Below are 14,988 nucleotides of genomic sequence, written 5' to 3' on the forward strand. Positions count from 1 at the left end.
AAAAGGCATCCAGCTGAGCATCCTAACTGCAGGCTATAGGCTATTATGCTCTCAATCTCTCTTGCTGAAGTTGTTCCATTTTATGTATGTGTACTTGAATATTTATTGGGCCAAAGGGGGAGAGGGAGAATGACTCCAGATCCTGGCGGCTAAGGCACTCACCTGGAAGATGTGGTTTCAAATATTTTCTCTGCCTGCTTCAGAGGAGGAATTTCAATCTACATCTCCTGCCTTAGGTGTTTGCCTTAGCCATCAGGATATAGACTCATTCTCCCTCTTCCCCTTTGGCCATATGCAGAGAATTCCTAAGCACCTTCAGCTTGCATTCAGGTAAATAGACTTGATTTTATTTCCAGTGAAGTTTAATGTCAAGATTTTCATTGCCTTCACTGCGGGTGGCAGGTACTCAGTACTGCTCAAAATTGGGCTCCCTGAAGTCAGTGAGCCTCTTGCCTGAGCTCTAGGGTAGTTCCCTCCCTCCCGCCTTTGAGATTGGTCTAGTTAAAAAGCTGGCTCTCCCAATGGAGAGTAGAATGCACTATTCTTTGCTTCTTCTAACCTTGTCCAACTTTAAACAGGATGTTGTAATCTTTAACAAAGTATCAGTAAATCTGTGGATTAAAATTCTAGTCACTGGCAGCCGAAAGGAATGAAAGAAAATACTGTAACAACCATAGAAATGGAGGGCTGGAAGGAACCTCAAGAAGTCATCAAGTCCAGCCCCCTGTGTTGAGTCAGCACCTAGTAAACTTAGACCAGCTCTGACAGGTGTTTGTCCAACCTGTTTTTGAAAAATCCCAGTGATGGAGATTGCACAACCTCCCTTGAAAGCCTATTCCAGAATTTAACTATCCTTATAATTAGAAAGTTTTTCTCATATCTAACCTAAATCTCCCTTGCTGCCGATTAAGTCCATTATTTCTTGTCCTACCTTCAGTGGACATGGAGAACAATTGACCAGAGTCCTCTTTATAACGTATTTGAAGACTCTTATCAGGTCCTCCCTCAGTCATCTTCTTTTCTCAAGACTAAACATGCTCAGTTGTTTTAACCTTTCCTCATAGGTCAGCTTTTCTAAACCTTGTATAATTTTTGTTGATATTCTCTGGACTCTTTCCAATTTGTCCACATCTTTCCTTAAATGTGGTGCCTAGAACTTGACACAGTACTCCAGCTGAGGCTTCATCAGTGCTGAGTAGAACAGGACAGTTACTTCCATGTCTTACATACGACACTCTTGTTAATACCCCTCTGAATGATATTAGCTTTTTTCACAACTGCGTCACACTGTTGACTCTTATTCTATCTGTGATCCACTATAATGCCTAGATTTTTTTCAGCAGTACTACTACCTAGCCAGTTTTTTCCCATTTTGTAGTTGTGCATTTGATTTTTCCTTCCTAAGTGAAATACATTGTACTTGTCTGTCTTGAAGTTCATCTTGTTGGATTCAGACCAATTCTCTAATTTGTTAAGGTCGTTTTGAATTTTAAGCCTGTCTTCCAAAGTGCTTGCAACTCCTCCCAGGTTGGTGTCATATGCAGATTTTATAAGCATACTCTCTGGTCCATTACCCAAGTAATTAATGAAAATATTGAATAGCACCAGACCCAGGACTGAGACCTGCGGGACCCGACTGGATACACCTTCGTTTGACAGCAAAACACTGATAACTACTCTTTGAGTGTGGCCTTTCAGCCAGTTGTTCATCCGCCTTATAGTAGTTTAGTCTAGACTGCATTTAAAGTAATTTAGTCTAGACTGCATTTCCCTAGTTTGCTTATGAGAATGTCATGCGGGACTGTGTCAAAACTCTTACTGAAATCATGTTCTATCATGTCTACAGCTTTTCCCCTACCCGCTAGGCTAGTAACCCTCTTAAATAAAGAAATTAGGTTGGTTTGGCATGATTTGTTCTTGACAAAACACTTTTAATTTAGGCAAAACCACACCAACGCCCCCCTGCTTAAATAGCAGAGGTAATAGCATGCCTTAATTTGACAAGGGATATGAGAGTAAACATAACAAATATTACCAAGGCTAAGTTGAATCATGGCTATATTCTTTCCAAAGAAGTGGAAACAGGATCTATTATTGTTTGTGTTTCCACTTAAGGCAGAGGATTTGTTGCTAATTTACAACACCTAAAACCAATCACCATTCATTAAATTTTGTTCAAATTAATTTAAAAGTATGGGCACATTGGCCAATTACAGGTAATGTCTTTCAATTTGCATCTTAGAATTAGTCGTGCCTCCTGAAAGTGTTTTTTGTCCTGGTTCCCACATCCCCCTCTTATCATTACCCCGGTTGTACTACCTCTTTTTGTTACCCTGTCAAATATCGCATGCAAAGTAAAGTTGGGTCTCTTCAGTGCTTGGATGGGAGATGAAGATAAATTAAAGCACTGACTTTAATGATTCAGAAAGTGGCATCCCAAGTCATTGTTCCATTATGGTTTTGTGGAGGGAAATGTTTTGCTGCAGTGGTACCTTTTTGGGTTAGAACCATAACCTAGCCACTTGTGATCATAAAGATTCTATGGTACCTTTCACAAGAGTAGAAGTCTGTAAAATCTATTAAATCTGTGAGTTGGCTCCATCTGTGCATTTTGGCAATTAAAACTTAAAATAAAATGAGTGAGTTACAAACTCCAGATTTGGCTTACATTCATAAAAAGCTCTAAGTTTCAGGAGAACCCTTTCAATTTTCATAGAGTCCATGGAGGAATTTATGGTTTCATTAAACTCTTGTAGATTTACCAGGATTCGACAGAAAAGGAGAGGAAACATATTGTTTTTTGAAGACTTAAATTTTTGGGTTCATCCCAAGGATGTGAACTTAAATAGAAAATTATCAACCACTCCTTTCACATCAAATAATTGTGCTGGCCAAATTCTAGTTTTTCCTGTGAACTGTACTCTCTAAATGTGTGTCTGCTTTGTGGGCACCTATCTGAGGTGGCTCAATGTGGTTGCTGTTAGTGAGTCATATGCTCTATCATGAAGTATTTTTGTTCCTTCTTGTCTGTTTTCCTTAAACTGAATGAGTTCAGATTGAAAGCCCATGCTGCTCTTTTTTTGCGGGGGGAAGGGAGGAAGGTAAAGGTGAAATTTATGTTCAGAAATTATCCTTCCACTTTTCACTGATTACTTTTTTCTTCACTTCCTGCCCTCAGCGCTGGGGACAGTTGGGAACTATTAAACAGTGACTAGACTTTACTCTAGAATAATATGGCTGAATCTCTACCGGGGCGAAATGAATCGTGTACTTGTAATACTTTGGAACCTTTTTGGGATGGAAGGCATGATTATCTATATTCTCATAGCAGCTCAGTGACCAGGGCCCTTTTGTGCTACATGCTATACAGATGAATAATAGTCTCAGAGTTGACCATCTAGGTGTCAGACAGGATATCAAATATGGTAGGGATTGGTTGGAAGGATGAGGTAACAACAAAATGAAGAGACTTTAACGGAAAGCAGAAGTCACAATTCTATACCACTAAGAAACTGGCAAAGGAAAATGGTCCAATACAATGCATTAGAGCATTGGTTCCCAAACTTTTCAGCATCACGCCCCCTTGTCAATTTTCGAGAAACCCTCACTTTCCCCACCTCTCCTTTACCATATCCAACCTCCTTTTAACAAATTAAATTCATAATTTAAAATTAAAAATAAACACAAAAACTTGGTATATTTTTTTTATTTAAAATTAAAAATAAGCACATAGTTTTTCTTAGCACTAAAATTTAATAAAAATGTAATTTAAAATAAGAAATAGCATAAATAAAACAAATTTAATATGAAGGATGATGTGCATTTTCTTCACGAATTGGGAAATCCTAGGTTTGAAAGATGAAAGTGCGCAACGCAAATCATTTTCGACATCCAGTTGATTCCTTTGTTTCGTTTTTATTATGACTAAACTTGAAAAGCTTTTTTCACAGAGGCATGTCGACGAAAACGGAAGAATAATACATAGCGCTTCTTCTCCAACTTTTGGGTAAATTGGAAAATATTTTATCCAAAATTCCTTCAGGCTTAAGTTTTCTAAAATATCTTTCACACTTGAATCATATTTCATTTTGAGTGCTTGTTCTTGCAATACTTCTGGCAATGAATCAAGATCAATGTTGAATGGACTATATGCTAATTTATGAACGGGGTTTCCAGAAAAGCTGTCTGGAAAATAGAGGATGAATTCATCAGCAAGGCAGTCCAGATGACACAATTTTGTTCTTCGCATCCTCTTTACAAAGTTCTTGGAAACCTTCATTTTCAGTGAGTGATGAAAATGTTGGAAAAGATGAAAAGTTAGGCATCTGAGCTTGCATTCGATGTTTCCAAAGCTTGATTTTTTTCCCCTGTAAACGCTTTGATGGCATCGTGGTGTGCTATAGTGTTTGCAGCATTGTTTCCTTGTAGCTTCAAACTGAGATTGTTCAAAGATTCAAAAATGTCCACGAGGTATGCCAGTGAAAGTTGAAATGTTTGGTCCGTATATAACTCAGGATATAACTCTTCTTTTTTCTGTTGCTTGAGGAAAATTGCCACTTCATCTTTCAGTTGAATTAATCTCGAAAGCATGTTCCCTTTGGAAAGCCATGTACCACCATGTAAAACAAAAGAATTTTATGGTCTGCTCCCAAACCCACACAAAGAGCTGCAAAAAGTGCTGTTCTTCACATAGTTGACAACTTTGATGGCCAAATTCAATGAGTTACATAGGTCATCTGGAAGGGTTTTAGCAGCCAACACTTGTCTGTGTATGACGCAGTGAGTTGTGGTTACGGCTGGGTTTTTTTCTTTCACCAATGTCACAAACCAGAGCGAGAGCCAAGCATCGCTGGAGCGCCGTCTGTGCATACACCAACCAGTTTTTCCCATGAAAGTCCATTTTCTTCAAAAAAGTCGGAAACTGTTTTCATAACATCAGAAGTCTTTGATGTGGTCATCAATTCCTTTGAAAAAAGCAGTTCTTCTTTCACAGTTCCATCGTTAATGAATCGAACATATCACAAGCAACTGACAGCATTGTGCTACATCAGTGGTATCGTTGCACTGAACTGCAAAAAAAGGAGAAACTTTCACTGCCTCCACAACTTGAAGTTTTAGATCTTTCATCATATCATTGACGCGGTGTTTCATGGAATTGTCGGAAAGTGAAATTTCCAATATTTTTTTTCTTGCTTTCAGCACCAAGCACAATATCAGCTGCTTTCAAAAAGCAAGGTTTCATAAGAGTTTCTTCTATTATGTGCGCTTTTTTGGCTTTGATGAGCAATGACAGTTCATAAGATGTTTCTGCCACTTTGGCCAACGCTTGATGAAAAGCTCCAGTAGTGTCCAGCTTTGTGCATTTTAAATTTTGAATTTTAGCGGCAAAAAACTCTTTCGCTTTGTCTTTCAAAGCGCTGTGGTTCTTTGTCAAGTGTCACTCAAGACGACTAGGTCTCAAGGCATCATTGCTGAGAACTGTGTGGCGTACTACGCATGGAGGATGATCAATCCCATTTTTTTCCACGACGGTGAAACCATACTTAATGTAATCTTCATTGTACTTCCTTTTCTTAATCGTGGCCATAATATACTAATAAAAAATCTATAAAAATAATTTTCCTGATTCGTGAATAATAACGGACGCAAGTTAATTCGAGTTATTGCAAACATTTATTTACTACTACTATTATGTATGGACGCATGCTGCCCTATATTTACCCCACCACCAGTCTGGCAAGTAGCTGGTCTTGCGCGGTGAGTGGTGGAGATAACCGCTCCCACGATAGAACAGTCTCAAACACTCTCGCGAGCGAGCTAGGAAATTTTAAAAAGTCCCATTGCTTTCTACATTGTTCTTCGGCCTCCCCACCGACCGAAACAGCACTCCTACATGTCGAAAGGCAAAAAAATAAAAACTATTCATATTTTGTGGTATGAAATTTGAAAACATTGCAGTTATATACTTTTATTTATAGTTGTATTTTTATTATTATTGTACTTTGTTATACCTTTATTCTTGTCTACCTATATCCATAATCAAAAATGAGAAGATTGTTAATACTTTATTTTAGTTAATATAGGCCTGTAATTGGACAATTTTATGAATAGTTATTATGTATACAGGATATGTATAATTTATTGTTGGTCTATTAAATAAACAAATAAATAAATTGTTTTTACGCTGATAACATTTTTTTCGTTATGAAAATTTCACAGCCTCACACCCCTGCAGGAGGGAGCTCCCCCCCCCCCCCCCGCAGTCTGGGAACTGATGCGTTAGAGGGACACCTCTTTCCAGAGTTGATGCTTTCCTTGAGGAGGGCTGAGCACCTGCAACTCTTCTTGAAATTGATGATCAGAATCAGACCCTTAGTGAGAGAAATAACCCACTCCAGTTTTATGATGATACGAATACACTGTGACATGGGGGAAAAAAAGAATCCATCACAATTTCATTACTGCATTCAAAGAGCAGTTTATGTTCAAGGGAAAGTAAGCTGTGAAAATGGGGACTTTCTGATAACATTATTAAATACAGAAGTCAATGACGATCACACTTATTAGTTTTGATACTCTGTAGCATTCACCTTCATTATCATCTCCTTGTTTTAATAGCTAATATTTGAGAACAGGATAGTCATGTGTCATCAAGGTATTGACAAATTACACTCAATAGAGTTAGTACTTAGAGCACAGAGGTCTTGCTCATAAGGTATTTATGCTTTAAGAAATACTTTTTTTTTCTTTCCTGTTTTGTTTTGTTTTTTTGGTAAGGACTTAAGATACCAATGGGAATTGTCACCATTTTGCCTGTGGCAGTTTTACATCTGATATGTAAGCTTTTCCCAAGAGACCCATTCTCTTTCAGAGATCAAAGAGCAAATCCACTTCTGTCACATTTGTGGGTCATTGAAATATATCATTTCATGTCTGTCGTGCTTAGGAATTGTCCTGTATATTTGAATAGCTGTTCAAAATCAATTATGTGCAAATGGTAAATTGCTTTTAAATAGGTTAGATTCAGAAGATACACTATACAGTACATCTATCTTCTATCTAATATGCCTCTTGATGTTTAATGACTCCCGTATTCCTAACCAAAGAATGCTTTCGTATTGCAGCTCTTGAGCGATCAGAAATCCTATACATTGAAAAGAAACCAACAGATGGCATTTTATAAATCCCACACTTCATTGTCCTACAAATAGAGATTATCAAGTGCAAAATGAACACACTGTAGGAATAATATTCTTTGACTGCTAGTTACATCTATTAATCATAAGTAGGCAAGTAATATCTTTTTTTGCCTCTTACTGGTAATTCTGTGTGTAACATACACAGTATTATTACAGGGCTGTGTTCCTTTGTGACTTCACATCTAAGTTGGACACCAAGAATGCAAATAGCACCTACGTTTTTGCCTTCTGACGATTTATGTTCCTATAATGTATGGATACTGGAATTATGGTTATTTTGTTTCTCACTATGATTTGACATGAAGGATGAATTTCAAGCAGCTGGAAATCCATGCTTTTTATTTCTAGAAAGGAGGGTGGTAACTGGCAATCAAGTTTAACATAGGTCTTAGTTGAAATGCAGGGAAAGAGATTGCTTTTAAAATAATAATAATGATGCCAGGTAGATAGAGATTGCTTATGGATGGTGTAACCAGCTGTGCAGTAGAAATGTCAAAAGATTGTATTGGGAATACTTGGAATGTAGAAATACCAATCTGAAAGGGTGTTAAGATACAAAATTTGTACATATTATGTTGTAGCTTTAAGAAAATTATCTTATTCTGTCATTATGAGGTACTTCGGTATAAAGCTACTCTACCTTCCTTCTCTATATTTAACTATATTACAATTATTTATAGTTTCTAGTAAGGAGAGAGTAACATGCTTTTTTAGTCAGGTAAGATGTAATTGACTAAACCATCCCATTAAAAGGCAATAGAATGGCAAGTCAAAAGTGTGTTTGTGAGCATAAAAGTGAGGTAAAAATGGTTCCTCCTCCCCCTCCACTCAGTACATCACCTCCCTCTGAATTCATAGTCCTGTCTGCTTACATCAGGCTCTGTAGATACTTCAGGTTTGCGCACTCAGCAATTCTTGGTGATTCCTTGGCAAGGAACCAGCCCCCCAAAATAAGCAGGTCATCTGTTTCCCAAAAGCTCTGTGTGGGTCTCTCAAGGGTTGAATTGTTGCCACTTGATGAGGTAGTACTTGTTTTGACGGCTGCCATCTTGTACTCCAGAAATATATATACAGTAACATTTAAATTTAAGCCTATATTGTTTAAGAGGCACAAAGAGACTTTCCAGATTGTGAACCTAATGCAAAGCAGTGCAGTGATGTTTGCCTCAGTCTGCAGATAGCTTGAAAGCAATCCCGATGCATGACCTAACATATGCATTCTGAAACGCTGTTCTACAAGATGTGGCCATGGGGATGCAGGAGGCATGGCGTTCAAGCAATTGACCCTGTTCAGAGTAGAGACTTTAGATAACGGGTGTAATCCCAAAGTCTATTCAGTTTCAGATGTGACAAGACATATCAAATACATGGCCTGAATCAAGTCAATCAGTGGCTTTCCATTGGTCAGGTCCCTAGCACCCATAATTAATCTTATGACTCTTTTTTTTATATTGGGAGTAAGTGGAGAGTTTAAAAAAAAGCCAAATCATAATCAGCATTATTAGAATATATCTGTAAACTGGCTCTGAGTACAGTGTGAACACAGTATTGTACGCTTCTGTTTTCTGTGAGAGACGAGCAAACTGCCTCATTTGTATCAATGGGGTGTTAACGCTGAAGCTTAATGACAATTTAATTGCTAGCTATTTCGCTGCTAGACAAAGCACCTGACAGATGATCATATTATGAGGCTTTGCACTGAGTGGCATATTGAGCGGATAGAGGGAAACTTGCAGGTGGAATCTTTGAGAATTCCACTTCTACTTTCCTTACCAGCTGAACCCCTGCTGGCAGCCTCTGGAGTATGTCTCTCCTGTGGGAGCTATGCAGCCAGGGGCTTTCTCAGATTGTTTGGGTCCTCTGGAAGCCAACTCTGGGTAGGGATTCCACATTATAGATGGGAAGGAGTTTCAGCATTAACTTAACCATACAAGTCCAATAGTGTTTGTGGAAGAAGGGAAAAAATGCCCAGCCATAGATTTTGACTATACATTTTCCCAAGGAGGTGTCCACGGGGAGGAGAAGGAATGAGCCCACAAAAGCCACACTGTTTTCAGCCTATACCCCTACTTGGATCTGCTGGGGTTTTTTTTACATCTGTCTGTGGAGCTGATAATCAAGCTCCAAAGGAAGGGTTGTCTTTTAAGCTTCTGTTGTCTTAATGGAGCAAACATGACTATTGGACAGGAAGCTGAATTCTATTCTGTCTTATGCATCATCAAAAGAATTGTTAATATGGTTCCAATGGCAGTGTCAAATTTTGTCACCAGTGCAGCCCCGCTAGAGCCATCCAAATCTTATTACTGATGATGATGATGCAGGAGAGAGAGCGCAAAACTCGATTTTCAGCTAGCAGGATGAGTTTGTCTGGGGGTAGTTTAAAAAAAAGGGGGGGGTTACTTGAAAATTTGATAATATAGCTTTATGTTACAGCTGGGTGAAAACAAAACTGGAAAGACATTTCGATGCTAAATCTACTGAGCCAAATTAATTCTTGACTTTTAGATAAGTCAAATGGACTTACATGGGGGATGAATGTGTTTCATAGGTATCTATTGGTGTAAGGGATCTTCTTTTCCTCCCTAAGTGATAACTTGTTTGCTGTATGTTAGAGAAAATCATTTAATTTTTCAATTGTGCACATTCTAACCTGTCCTGGAGGCTGAATGTCAGTTATCAAGTGACCATAGCAAATCAAGCCAGGAGTTGCTCTCCAGCATCTGGTGGTGCTGAGATGGCAATCAGACTGGTTTACAGTTCTCACAGGGTGCAGGACTTGGGACAGTCAATGCACTAGAATGGGGATTCCCCCAGGAAATTACATGGTAGCACAGGCCTACTTTGATCTTAGTCTTTTGTCGTTCTTTTATGTAACATATGTTATGTCATTATGTAAGGCTCAGTCATCCCTGTAGGCTGTCCCCAATACTCAAGAGTGCAGAACTACACTGCTACTGTGAGCTCTAGGATGGACTGTGCCTAAAGCAGGTTCGGTGTCTCCAAGAGGCCTCCAATGTTAAGGGGAATCCTGCCCACTGCGGATCTTGTTTATAGTGTGGTGCACCCTATGCTCCTTGCTGTGGCCATCCAGCTCAGCTGGCCTGTGTAATAGCTGTGGTGGGGATGTGACTACAGCCTTGCTTGTCTCTTTGGGCTGATCAGCATTTGTCTGGAGGAACAGCCTGTGAGCTCAGGTGAGACAGAGAGAAGGCTGAAATTGTGGCTGGCCAGTGTGTGGAAGGGTAGGGAATGTTCCTTACCTCCCAGCTCAGGGATCAGCCACCATCTGGCCCAAAGAATGAAGGGCTGACTCCAGACATAGCCTTGGGAACTTCAGGAATTGGTTTAATATTCAACCTGCATATTCCTAAAAAGTCAGTATCTGTTTTTTAATGACTTTGTCGCACCAACATATTATCACTGGTTTATTTCTCTGGGCCCTGATCTTAGGTGAGCCACTCCTTTGAAGGGAGCCTGCATCAGCTAAATGTGTGTGTGCCCAGTCCTAAGTGGTGAAGTTGAAATTCTGAGACTGCAAATCAGCTGTGGAAGATAAAACAGAAATGGTTTATAAAGGGTAAGTCCATTAGAAGTGCAAGTGATTAATAAGAATCCTCACTGAGAGGCAGCACTCCAAACAGGGCTTGAAACGGAATCTAAATTTATTGTAACATATTACCATAAAGGTCACTGTGTACTTGAGGTATTCATGTTCTTGGTACTTATAGCTTATAAGTTTTGAGAATGAAAATAGTTGTGTGACAGGAAAAGTAGAGTGATTTTTTTTGATGCACTAAATTAAGATGCTTAGGGTTCAGGGGAAGGTGAAGGGAATCATGCTGAGTAAAGTAAATATAGGGCCTGAAGCTCCCTCCCTGTGTGCAGGGGAGCAAAAATGGTCAAATGTGCAGAGGAGCAGCTCACAAAAGCCATTTGCCCCTCAACCCAGTCACCTCTCTGTGGAAAGGATGGGCACAAGGCAGGGTTGGGAACTTGAAGTAGGTTTCAATCCCATAGCTGTATAAGCAGAATTCCATTTGGAGCTGATGCTATCAGGAATGGCATTAGTTTCTATTCCATGTCTGCACACTCTTGAAGAGGGGAGTACCACAAGGGTAATTAATGGCAGCATGGCTTTAAAGGAGAGCCTGACGTCAGAGAAAAGCTCAGCATTGCTGTAGAGCTATTCTTTCCATGGAGTAAATGCTTCCTTTCCCCACAAACTTTGAAGGTTGCATGAAAAGCTGCCAACATTGTTGGCCTACATAGGAGTAAACTAGGAAATTTCCATCAACGTTGAAACCAGGTGAGTACACTATGGCTAAATCACAAGCCACAAATCACCAGGGGGCTGAAAGTAAAGGAAAGAATTTAAATTTTTTTGGAATGGAGGAAGCATGACATCTAATGAGGCTGATTAAATAAGGGGAACCTAGAATAACTAACTGTTGTAATGGTTTTATAGTTTAAAATATGGTATTTAGAGATCAGTTTGAAAATTTGCTTTTTTTTGGTTTTTTTTGTCTCTTATGTGGTTAATAGGAGCTGTGCCTTTAAGAACAGGTTAGGTTTTGCAAGAGTCAGAGCAATATGTGATCTTGCTTACGCTTCCAGAAAGTGGAAGACGCTGCTTGCATATGCTCTAAAAGGTCAGAACTCAATTTAATAAACTTACCTCATAACAAAACAAGCCTGTTTTCTGAAGGTGTGATGCCTAGCAACTAAGAGCTTAGTAACAAGCAAAAGAAAGTAGTTTCTATAATGAAAGAAAGAAGAGCATGCTGCCTGCAACCATTTCTCCCCCCAAGAACTTGTCAACTTCTAAATTAGTGATGAGAGTGAATTTAACATGTTTGTATCAGAAAGTGACATTTGGCCTTCCAGACTAAACATTGGCACATTGTAATGTACATGGCTAGTAATGTGGCTAGAACTCTGATTAGCCAAACTTGAAGTCTCCAGAACTCTGTTATCTGAAACATGGGTGTGTCTCGCAATGTCCATCATTTACACTGAAAATTCACTCCATTGTCCAAAACCTTGATTATGGGAATTTATTTGATATCCCAGATAACATTTGGACAATGAGGATTGAACTATATTTCCAGAAGGTCCAGAGGGATTTAAGGAGTGACCAGCTCAACATCCTTCTCCTTTCAATCCCCAGACAGTTATTTAGATAGTCAATGAAGACATTAATGCTGGCTAATGCTAAGCAATTAATTTCATCTAGTTCATATAAATTAGTGGCTCACATTCTTTTGGAACAATTATCCTAATTTACCAGACTGAGACCTTGTCTACACTACTGCTTAAGTCGACGTAAGTTATGTTGCTCAGGGGTGTAAAAAACACGCCCCCAGGATCTACGTAACTTACATCAACTTAATGTAGTGTGTCTGTACTGCACTATGTTGGCAGGAGATGCTCTCCAGTCAACATAGCTTCCGCCTCTCATTGAAGTGGATTAATTACGTCAATGGGAGAGCGCTCTCCCGTTGACTTATCGCCTCTTCGCCAGACCCTCTAAATTGATGCTGGTGCACTGATTGTAGCAGCGCCGATTTAGCGCGGTAGTGAAGACCAGCCCTGAAACTCTACTGGATCTGCTAGTGCTAGCTGATATTCAGCCTCCAGGACAGGTTAGAATGTGCACAATCAAATAGGCATCAGTGATATGTTGTAGTCCAGCAGATAGACTTATATCTTTAAGGTAGGGTGAAGGACACATTGCCATCAAGTAGTGCTTGAAAGTTATTTTTCCTCCAATTTTGCATAAGGAATTGAACTGTACATGGACTTGTTGGAGCATTTTTGCATTCAGAACTGGGGTTTGGTTTGACCCTCAAGGGCACATAATGACAACTGCTACGTTAAATCCACAAAGCTTCAATTCACGAAATCAGCGACTTCCCTTGTATGCTGGAAAAGGAAAGTGTGAGTATGGGAACTTTCCTATGTGTGAACTGCAGACTTATCCAAGGATGTCACTCTTGAAGTACAAGATGAATTTGCTGTATTTTAAAATGACTGAGCTGGGCATCAAACTATGGCTCCTATTCAGGAAATCAGTTAAACATGTGCTTAACTCTAATTGAAGTCAAGGGGACATAAGAACATACTTAAATGCTGCCCTGAAATAGGGTCTTTATTTTGCTTTACCTAACTTTGAGAAAGCTGGAGTAAGTGAATACTTGGGCAATCATTTTTTTTTTCTTACTGTTGGCTGGGAGAAAGGGTACTGTCCGGATGTTGTTCTCGGCTCCTAATCAGCACATATGTCCAGCAATTATTTAAAAATTCTGCTCACTTATACAAAATGTTCTTCGGACCCCAAAGGGCCAGTCACGTTACCAGGTCAATATTAGTTTGAATCTTACCCAAAATACCATGCTGCCAGCCAATCTTTTAGTATCTAACACGAAAGGTTTATTATAAAAGAAAGAAGGGAGTTGTTAAATGGTCAAGCAGTCAGATACATACATAAGACTACAAAGTCCATATATCAGGTTCTTATCAGTATTGTAGAGTTTGCTGGTTTGAAAAGTCCTCTGGAACACATCCATGGCTTGGATGGGTCGTTCAGTCCTTTGTTCAGCGCTTCAGTATGTAGAAAAGTTACTCCAGAGGGAAGAAGCAGGAATGAAGACAAAATGGAGGAGATGCAGCTGCCTTTAATAATCTTTTCCCAGGTGGCCTATACTTCCTTTGTCCCAAACACAAGCTGCCCAGAACATGGCATGGAAAAGCCTTGGAGTCCGCTGTCCATAGGTATGCCCCTGCTAGTCCTGCTGACTCATAAGATGTATCCCCTGGCTCCTTTCCATGGGTTCATTGTATTGTTGATGACCCTTGATAGGCCATCAAACAGGCTAGGCAATGCTGATACCAATCTGTCTGGCGGTGTCACTGAGAGGCACAGCACAAGTTTGAAATACAGATATACCATACATATCTATAACTCGCAATACAAAAGTGATACAAACATATAAACAAGATCATCATACTTGGCAAATCATTTTCACTGACACCTCACATGGCATATCTGGTCAGATTCCTTGCAATTTTATAACATTGGTGTGACGCTGTATGGAATATGGGCTGCTCTCCCTTTTGCAGCCTGCCCTGACATTGGCATTTTCAGTGCGGTCTGCCCCAGGCACTCTGGGTCACAAATAGTATGGTTAAAGCTTACATTTTTTTGCTAAATATTAGTGAATCTTAAAGATAAAATAAAATCTTTGAGCTTTCAAAAATGGTAATCACAGAGGCCCCACAGCCTCCCATTGAGATGGGCAAGTACTATCTCCATTAGAGACTGGGTAAATGAAGCAATTCAGTGACTTGTGCCGGTCAGTGTAGGAGTGCTGCCCATTGCATTGACTTGTCACACTCTGCTCCAGAGTTAAGGTTTATGAACCACATGGTTTTTATTTTAAAAGTTTACATAGTGAGCCCCAGAGCCTTGAAGTACAACCTGCTTTCAATCATAGTGCGACAGGTTTTTTTCCAAGTGTATTTTACCTCCTGCTCCATTTCCACCCGTCCTGTTACCCCAGGTTCACTTAAGTTTTACTGAGCCTCTGAGTCTGCTTATCTTGGGCCTCTTGTACCTTCTCTCCAAGAGTAGGTGGATTCGACTATGTTGTGTATGGAATAATACCTCTAGCTCCACTTCGAGATGCTACCCAAAATACAGTAAATAAGAGGTGAATGGGCATCAGTCCCCGAGGGAAGTGTAATCAAGAATTCTCAGGCACAGCACACCTCAGCTGGATAAACCCTACAA

General features: G+C 39.6%; 1 pseudogene; it reads right to left on the bottom strand.

Moving 5' to 3' along the window:
• Window positions 1-3,739: 3,739 nt before the first annotated feature.
• LOC119566838 lies at window positions 3,740-5,778 on the bottom strand (annotated as a pseudogene).
• Window positions 5,779-14,988: the final 9,210 nt, after the last annotated feature.

This window comes from Chelonia mydas, chromosome 7, assembly GCF_015237465.2.
Source record: "Chelonia mydas isolate rCheMyd1 chromosome 7, rCheMyd1.pri.v2, whole genome shotgun sequence".
NCBI lineage: Eukaryota > Metazoa > Chordata > Testudines > Cheloniidae > Chelonia > Chelonia mydas.